The following is a 10,150-nucleotide window of genomic DNA, read 5'->3' on the forward strand; positions in this document are numbered from 1 at the left end:
CACTTGCAAAAATGGATGTTAGCTTTCATTTAGTTCCTCTTAAATGAGAGCTTGGAAAATGATAAATAACAATAGATAGCTACATAGATACTAATGAAGATGAAACAATTATATTAGAATGGAAAAACTAGAACTCTAAAAGAATAATGAAAACTAAAGCAAACAGTATGTCATATGTTTATGAAAAACAGAACACAGAAACTCAGTTGCTATTTTAATTGCAAAAGGTTTTCAAATTTCAACGACAGTGTTAAGGCAGAAAGTCTAAAGCAAAGTTGGGTTTAGCTTCAAGAGATTACTGAGTTATCGACTTAGGCCTTTTTTAGCCAAACACAAAGGGTCACTTTCTTTTTTTCGTAGGTTTTTTGTTTTCAAGGGGGAGTTGAGACAGGGTCTCAGTATGCAGTTCAGGTTGGCATTGAGCTGACTGCATTGCTCAGGCTCACTCAAACTCACTGCAGCTCTCCTTGCCTCAGCTCCCTGAGTGCTGGGATTACAAATACACACCATCCCATCCACTTGTCCCTTTCAAATACAAAAAATAACACAAACTGCAAAATGTTTTCAATTGTTATCATGAATGAGTTGGCACTTGCAAGTTACATTTAAATTAATTTGAAACTTACTTCTTTATAATTAATCAAAAATTTAAATAGATCTTAACATATCTATTGAATAAAAACCTGTTAAAAATTTTGGCACAATATAAATAATTCAACAGGAACAACGCTCATGACCTCGGTTCATTTTCATTTGGATTCCTTTTATTCTGTATCATAACCACTCAGCAAAACACAGAAAATATTACAGTTCAGTTGGTACGGTTTAGATCCAGAATATCCAACAAAACTCTCATGCACTCAAAGGCAGGGCTTTTGGAAGGTGATTGGATCACAGTGTGCTATACCAAATAATCCACTGATGAACCCATAACTGAATGTGCTAATGGAAGGTGAATCTAGCTGGGAAAGATGTGTCAGTGGAGGTGTCATCTGGCAGGATGTGTCTTCTCTCTAGCTCCTACCTTCTCCTTCTTCTGCTTCCTGGCCACCCCAAGGTGAGCAGCTTTCCTCTGCCTGACTCCTCCACGCGTGGCCTTCCTGCCTTGTAGCCAGTTGACTGTCTCCTTAACTGTGACCCAAATTAAACTCCTTATATTATGAATGTTGCATATTTCATCCTAGCACCAAAACAGTAACTAAGACAATGGCCTCAATTTATGATTTACTCACAGGCAGTCACCCACTCATACTTGTCAGCTCACAGTACCTTCCCCAGGGAGATACATACAAAAGATAAGAACTCAGGTTAGACGAGCAAGGCTAAAGACATAAAAGATGGATATTCTAATGTCAGATTAATGTAGAAAGAAATTAAGGCTTAAATTTCTTGGAGATCTTCGTGCCATTGGAAAGGAATCACCATGTAAATAAGACACAGTTCATTCAGATAATAAAAGGGTATAATGAATATTCCTCAGAGGTGAGCTACCTGCTAACTTAAAGCAGATAGTCCCATAAGTACTTTTACTTTCAGTTTTAAACAGGAGTCTTTGATGTCACTCTACAAACCCAATAATCCTGTTTCTGGTCTCCCTTTCCTAGACATTTCTGATTTATAATAACTCCAGATAAACTTTAGACATAGGCATATTGTAGTGTCAAATAGCTATTAAACCTAAAATTGAATATGACACTTCCCTAAAAGGATAAATTCAATGGTTTCCCTACGTTTAAATTTGTAGAGTACTGGTGTACAAATACTGTTTATTTCATTTAAGTGAAGGACCTCAAAGGAACCACATTTTACTTCCTAAAACTGTTCCTATCCCACTCATTTTCTATACCTTCTTATAGAGTAAAGCTTTGTTAGGTTTGTCTGGTTCATTTAAAATTTTGCAAGAGATATCATTTAATATTATCTATGGTATCGTATCTAGTGAGCTTTCCTCCTACATAGTTTCAAATTTTAAAAAGCATTGATCCAGCTTACAAAAGAACTTCACTAGTCACCCACATGGCTCAATATCAAAGGGACATTAAGCAATCACAACCCCAACACCATAGGCAAATAAATAAATTAAATAAAGCAATCCAAAGTGCAGTAAACTGTAAAGAAACAACAGGGATTGGTTGCAGGACCCTTCACCCCATGAACACCAAAACTTACCAGTGCTCAAGTTCCTTGCATGAAATAGTGCAGCAGTGCACACATCATCCTCTCTGTATACCTTAAATCACTAGATGACTTAAAATATCTAGTGTAGTGTAAATACTAAGTAAATAGTTGACATCATCTACTGTTAGGGAATAATGACAAAAAAGTGAACATGTTCAGAACGGGCTCAATTTTTTACAAATGTTTTAATCTGGAGGCCTGTTGAGTCCCAGGACACAGAGTGTAAAGTTACGGAGAACCAACTGCATAGTTTTTCTCAACACATCATTAGTGGTTGATTGTTTAATATCTCCCATGTAAGAGTTCAGTCTCTTAGTTGAAGTGATGGTTTAAACTGTAAGATCCTGAATAATTTGAACTCTGTTTGGCAGAAACCATTTCTTACATCTAAAGAGCTGATGACATCTGTCACAGTGGTCACAATGTGGTCTCTACAAAGGACAAACTAGAGCACAGCAACATACTTTCTCCCAGAATGATATTAAGCCCCAGTTCTCTACCTTGAACATCACCTTCAATTTATCCTTTACAGTTGCCATCACTAGGCTCTTTAGAATGTAGCCCCCATCTACACTCTCAATTTCCTTTCACTGCTTTTTCATTTTTTAATAGCATTTATAATTTTGTGACATAACAATTAAATGTTGTCCAGGGAAAGGATCTTCTGCTCACTGAAAAATTACAAGCACCTAGGAAAAAAAACACTTGTATAATGAATCCATGTTCAGTAAAAAACCTAGTGTCTTGAGGATTCCAGTTTCACTGGTAGAGTTAACAAATACTTTCTACAATTAAGAAACATTTTGTTGTATACTATATAGTTTCAGATAGTGATCAAGTGCTTCAAAAAACCAGAGACGTGACTACTTTAGATAATCATAATTGTTTCAAGACTTAAAATCCGATACCATGCAGATTTGGACAGAATAGGAAAGTGAAGGTTAAACATGCAGAAAATACCAAACGCATAAGCTCTGGATGAAGGTCCAGTTAGTAACCCAAAACAGCAGTAAAAGCGTGTGTGTGTGTGTGTGTGTGTGTGTGTGTGTGTGTGTGTGCGCGCGCGCGCGCGCGCTGCAATAATCTGTTCATTCTAGGTGCTTTACGTGGTACTCAGTAACACTAGTAACACGTATGCACTGTCAAGTGGATAGGAAAGCGATTACATTTTACCTGCAGTACTCAAATTCCCCGAGCCTAAGTGGCTCTTCTATTCCAGTCCCTAAATTCACCAATATCTTTTTTATATAAGATTGCAAGGCACACAGTAATATTTATTAGAAACTCCTCACAGGAGCACCAGTCGTTATGAAACTGATTTAACTAGGTACTACTGCTCAGTTTAAGAATCTTTCCCTAGGCTGGACACTGTAGCTGGTAAAGCCTTGGAGGTGGAACCAAGGTGCTCCATCTTCCCCGCCCCTAGGAATTTACCTGTGGTGTGAAATGAATACCAATGGACTACTTGAGCATCACTAATGCCCCTCAGGCACCACCCCAAACCTAAACTACATGTATACCCCCACTCCACGTGTCCGACGGAAAGACCGCCAGACCCCGGGGAGAATGCTAGACCCCGGTGGGTCGGGGGCCTCTCCCTGCATTCTTAAAATAAAGGTCATTTATATTTCATACTTCTTTCCAATTCTATCACTCAGTAGTGTTAACCCAAGCCGACAATCAATACTATGTAAGTGCAACGCTAAAGGCCCAGTAAATAATTAACGATTATTACTTTTGCGTCTAGGTGACAAAGCAACGTTCCAAAGCGCCATTGTTAAATTAAACATTTTTATTCAACTGACAAAGATTCAGTTGCCAGGAGGACACAAGCAACTAATTCTATTATACGCGCTATGTTAGCCTTAAGCTCGAAATCCTGGCGATTATTTTATGTAATTTTGCAAAGAACAGAAGCCAAAAGTCCATCCTGAACTTGCCTTCCAATTCAGGCATTAAGTTCTTTCCCCACTTAGGCAGAGCACTGGAAAGTTTTCAACAACTGAAAACAACTACTTCCGGGGCGAGGCAGACGCTCTTCCGGCTGAAGAGGAAGGCGGTTTCTCCCGTCCCTACCAGCAGTTCCCCAGCAGCTTTGGCCATTCCGCCCAATCCCTCTACATCAGGACTGACTGTCTCAAGCCGAAACTGTCCGAGTCGGGGAGACGGTTCGGGGCTCAGGAGTTAGGGAACCACTTAGGGACGAGAGCCAGGGGTCGAGGCGACAGAAATTAAGGCACTGGCATCCTACAGGGAGAGTGGGAAGGAAGGTAAAACCCCAGGCAGACGCCTCTGGCGGGCCAATTCGCCTGTAAGACGCCCTGAACTCGAAAGCTGTGGGTTGAGCAGCCCGCAGGCACCGCTGTCCCGGGGCGCCACACTCAACCTCACACCAGGCGAATTCACTCATGCGCAGTGCTGCGTCGGCGTCCGGCCTGAGAAAGGGCGTAACCAATCACGCAACGCCCGCGCCTGTGCGCAGGCGCAACGCTGCTTCGGCCCGCGGCCTGGCTCGGGATGCGGCCTCCGAGGCGCGCGCCCAGCCCCAGACAGAGGGTTTGCGCATGCCCGGCGACGCCTCGGCCCCCGGCCGGGGCGTACCCTTCGCCCTTGTTGCCCCTCCACTACCTAGGAGGCGGCTGGCAGCCTGGTCAGAGTGAGGCGGCCACGGGGTACCTGAGAACTGCCCGATTCAGCTCCGGCGCCTCCCTTTGGCTTCCCTCTTCTCCACCCCCTTACCTCAGCGCAGAGCCGCGCTGCGTGTGCTCCGCCTCTTGGGTCGCGGTTACTGCTCGGTCTCGGGCCCGGCAGCACCGGGAGCTGGCGCCACCCCCTTAGCGGCCGGACCTTGGCCTGGCGCACTCGGTTCCCAGCGGGTCAGGAGGGGAAGGAAGGGCAGTGCTGGCGAGGGGAGGGGGCCGGGACTGCGCCTGGCCCGCCCGCCCCGCCTCCCGCCCCGCCGCCCCCTCCCCCTCCCCTCCCCTCCCCTCCCCCTCCCGGCTGCGACCCCGGAGTCTGAGCGCCGCCGGAGCGCTGGGCTCCACACCCGGCCTTTTTCCTGGGAACCCCTAGTGGGACAATCCCACCTTCTCCAAGGTGGTAGTCCGATTTGGGACAGTTTGTGTTTTACAGTTTCAGGTCTTTAAGGTTTTAATCTAGTTTGGGTTTTGTTTCTTTTTCTGAAGTGGGATGGGGTTGGGATTATAACAGCCCTACAGCGCCTGCCTAGCAAGCACGAGGTCCTGAGTTTGATCCCTGGTACCAATAAAAAATAAAATAAGGAACTGATGTCATTGTACACGTGGGCGATCCAATTTTACCAATTATATTTATCGAAGAGACTGTGTTCTTGTGTTTCTGGCATCTTTGTTAAATATTCACTTAGCCTCTTAGAAGACTGGTCCCATTGTTTGCCGTATGCGACAAGACTGATGAACCTAGAAGACCGGTTAAGAGAAATAAGCCAGCGCAGTAGGACAAATACTGTGTGACCTTCCTTGTGAGGAATCTAAAAAGTCGAATGCACAGAAGCAGAGAGTACAATGGTGGTTAACCAGGGCTGAGACTGGGAAATGGGGAGATGTTTATCAAGGATGCAAAGTTTTAGATAGCAATAAGTTCAAGAGCGCTATTATATAATACGAGACCTAATAGTATATTGTACGTTGAAAATTGCTAGACACTTTAAGTGTTCTTATCAAAGTAAAAATAATCATGTGATGCATAGTAACTTGATTTAGCTGTTCCAGATCTACATATATATACATTATAGTTTTGGTTAGTCAACAATTTTTTTAAAATTTAAAGTAGTAATTTCCTTCGTGTTTTCTTGGTTTGAGCTCTTCCTGACACATCACAACCTGAAACTTAAGTAAATTCTGGACCCATGTTTCGATGAGACCGTAGTGATGGTAACGGACTCAATTCCAGAGTCGAGCTCTTTACACTTGACCATGTGGTGTCTTTCTAAATGAATTTGAGTAAATGGGCCAAATAATATTAAAGCCCTTGTCAATGTAGCAGCAAGAAATATTATAGAATCCCACAAAGGATTTTAAGCAGGAGGGTGATGTCATGCCCTTGTGTTGAGCAGACCTGCTGCTGGGTCAGTCGGGAGCAAGGTGAATCTGTTCCATCAGACTAGCTAAGACAGTCTTGAACTTGCAAATCAGCTTCCTTCTGCAACAGAGATGCTCTTCTGCTTTTCACAGGCTTCCCTTGGTCAATGGTCAGCCCTGGATTGGCCTTCCCCAGCATTGCAGGGATAAGAGCCATTATAAAAGATAGGTTTCTAGGTAAAATAAGCAAAAGAGATTTCATGTCCTGCTTTAATTTTAAATTTCATAGGTACACGTGATATAACGGTGTATGCTGATTTGCTCCAGTTCAACATTTTAAGAGTCTGGACCAAATCCTTAGCAAATAGCAGGGACCATTTGTTCTCCAGTGTATGTAATTCTGCTGGGTATCTCAGAAAGAAACAGGTCAAAGGTAGGATTTGGGTTTTCTTTGTTCTCCTGGTCAGACACCACTTTACTAGCTCTCACTTTTTGCATGACCTACATTTACCTTGAGAACTAAGAAAGCTGGAAAACTTAGAAATAATAGTAGAATTTAATGATGTGAACTTTTGTAAAATCAATGTATAGAAATCAATATGATGAAACTATAGAACTACTGAGAGACTGAAGCAATATATCCTATTTTAAGGCATAATGACTCAACATGCCTAAATCCTTGTACCAGGGAGGCTGAGGCAAGAGAATCACAAGTCCAAGGTTCCTAGGCAGGTTAGTAAGGCCCTGTATCAAGATAACGGCGAAAGGGCTGGGGATGTAGTTCAGTGGTTGAGTGCGCCTGTGTTCTATCCCTAATACTGAGGCTGGGGGAAGTAGGACTTGGGGCTGGGGGTGGAGCCCAGGGATAGAGTGCTTGTGTAGCATGTGGAAGGCTCTGGTTTCCACCCCAGAACTGCAAACAGAGCAAACAAAACAATGTAGAGTCCATTCTCCTAAAATTTACCTACAAATCTAATGTACCAATAAAAACCACGATGAAGTTAACTTAAAATCTAACTGAAATCATAGTTTGGCAGAGGAAGATAATTTGACTTTATTATTTGCCCTTTGACTGAATGTCACCTTGAGTAGTTTACCAGTATCAGAGGATACAGAAAAATGGTCCTCATAGCATTATTTATAATTTATTACACTCAAGCTTCCATAACAAAATACATTAGACTGGGTGACCTGTAAACAAAAGAAATTTATTAATCACATTTTTGGAGGCTGAGAAAACCAAAGTGAATGCACCAGCAGATTTCATGTTTGATAAGGACTTGCTTTGTGCTTCATAGATGGCAACTTGTTGCCATGTGCTCCCGTGATGGAAAGAATGAATACTGACTGTGTCTTCACATGGCCAAAAGAACAAGGGTGCTTCCTTGAACCTTTTTAATAGGGTACTAATTTCTTTATTAAGGTGGGGCCCTCATGATTTAATCACTTCCCAAAAGCCCCACCTCTTAATGTTACCACATTTGGGATTAACTTTCAACACAGCACATAAAAAGTAACTATAGCAACCTAGTTGGGGAAACTAATACATGGTGAATACTGTTGGTTAACTATCTAATGCCCATCACTTTTTCTTTTTCTTTTCTTCTTATTAGAGAAAATTATGAACATATTTTAAAACAGGATAATTAACAACCCCCATGTACCCATCATTCAGCTTCAACCATTAGAAACTCATGACCAACCTTGCTTTATTAATATTCATTCTTCCCACCACCATATTCTTTTGAAGCATCTTATTTTATTTGTAAACATTTTAACGAATGTCTTTAAAAGCACTATTTTTTTAAAAACGTAACCAGCCAGCGCTTTAGCTCAGTGGCATAAAAGCCTGCTTGGCAAACTTGAAGTCAAGAGTTCAGTCCTCAGTACCAAAAACGAAAACAAAAACAAAAACAAAAAACCACCCTAACCAAAATACCATCCTACAATGTCCAAAATATCATTCCTACAATGTTGATTCCTTGATCATGTGACATTCTTACACAGTTAAAGTTTTATAGTACCTCATGTCGTAACTTTTAAAAACAATTTGGATGCCTTGGAATTCAAATGAAGTGTATATATGGAAACTGTCTTCTGAGTCCTTTTGGGCCAATAGGCTACCCCTTCTCACCCCTTTTCCCTAATATTCATTAACTGAAGAAACCATGTTATATATCCTCTGGGTTTTGCAATATCTGATTTCCCTGAGTATATTTGGTCACGGGTCTAGGGTCTTGAATAGATTCAAGATTACTTAGGTAGTGTTTTATCCTTCCATCAGAGGTAGGTGATGTTGGCAATTATTAATACTCAATGCCTAGATCCCTTTATTCAGTAGATGTTGGAAGTAGTGGTATCCTAAACTCTGATTTCTTTTTCACTTATTAGCTAGAATACTTGTATAAAGGGAAACTTCCTTCCTCTATGATTTGATTTTCCAGTTAATGAAGGAAGGGCAAGATAAGGATTTCATTTTTTCCCATAATGTGCCAGTTTTGAAAATAATGAGTTGATACACTAGTCATCTCCAACCCAGCTTGTTAGTTCATTGGTTGGAATGTTTGTAAATTCCCGAACTTAAAATTTCACATATTTGATCATCTTTTTCTTGATCATAGAACCTTAATTTTTGTTTAAATAGTAACAGTTGATCACAGAGAAGAAATCCTGGCCTAATTTAATTACACCTATCCATCCTCATGTTTGGCACTGTCTGGAGCAGGCTTGTAACTGCTCCTAGTCATAAATATGGTAGAGAGAAATACTCTAGAATTAGACTTCTAAAAGGACACCTCCACCTCCCACCCGGTTTTCCCCTCCTACTTTCTTCCTGTTGTCATATAAAGATTCCTTTGAAGAACAACTGCTGAAATTTGACACATCCAAATGGCTTCATGCGACACACATGCACAATTATGAACATTAAAATTGCAGACTTAGACTTACTGACAGAGAAAAACACCCAGGATATGTTGCTGATATAATACAAATCATTAAAACTATATCTGTACAACTGATAACAAGTGTGTGTGTTTACACTGATGAGGCCCGCATGGAAATACTTTCTCTTAATTAGTAAGAATGTCATCTGTGAGTGGTGAACTCGACTAATTTCTACATTCCTGTATTTTTCTATAAAGATACATTTTTATGTTAATAATAAACTTCTTATAAAAATGATTTTGGGTGATTTCTACTTAGTTCATATTACTTATTTTTTTCTAAATATATATTCCTATCATGAAAATTCTTTTTATATAAGACCTCATTACTAATATCACAGAATGTTTTCCATGGCATGATCAGAAAACAAGAAATATTTTAACTCTAGAATAACATTTCCTGATAAACATTTTTCTGGAACATTTAAGCATTTCCTTATCTGAATATTTTCATGATACTTACTTTGTGTAGCTCCTTGTTATAATTACTAATACTCTAGCCCAGTAGAATATAATCATCTTGTTGGAGAAGACAGTTTTCAGAAAAGCGCATGTTTTATTAAGAAGCGCATGTTTTCCATTCAACCAAGAAATAAAACGAGTATCTTTTTAACTTAGTGTTGTAAGTAGTTTCCCTCGGCCTACATGTAAGAAATTTCAATTTCTTTGGTCTATCTAATTGTCCTTTAAAAACTCCAAGTTCTTAAAATTTTTAAAAAAATTTTCTAAGGCCTCCAGAATAAAGTTAAAAAGGGTCCTTTCTTCACCTTCGCATGTCTGGTCCTGCCGGGACATTGCACAGGGATGGGAGGGTAGGCTGACTATCATAATACACAAAGGAAATAGAACTGGTGCTGTATGTCCTGCATCGTGAAGGACATACAACATTTGCTGTGGCAAATTCAGTGCAAGAGAAAACCTTGTTCTCTTGGGCCTCAAAAATCTAAAAGAAATGCCAAGAAGACACTC

General features: G+C 40.7%; 1 protein-coding gene across 6 annotated transcripts in view; it reads right to left on the minus strand.

Annotated features, from left to right (window-relative positions):
- Positions 1-5,095, minus strand: part of Rcbtb2 (RCC1 and BTB domain containing protein 2) — a 46,374-nt gene extending 41,279 nt beyond the window's left edge. Inside the window, exon 1 of one of the 6 annotated variants that reach the window (XM_005007071.4) lies at positions 4,918-5,095. The gene's annotated coding sequence lies outside the window, so the exon portion shown is untranslated. The other 5 variants (XM_013140970.3, XM_063232788.1, XM_005007072.4 and 2 more) reach the window with 5 other exon arrangements.
- Positions 5,096-10,150: the final 5,055 nt, after the last annotated feature.

Source organism: Cavia porcellus, unplaced genomic scaffold, assembly GCF_034190915.1.
Source record: "Cavia porcellus strain 051 isolate PalLab524CR breed Dunkin Hartley unplaced genomic scaffold, mCavPor4.1 scaffold_21, whole genome shotgun sequence".
NCBI classification, from domain to species: Eukaryota; Metazoa; Chordata; class Mammalia; order Rodentia; family Caviidae; genus Cavia; species Cavia porcellus.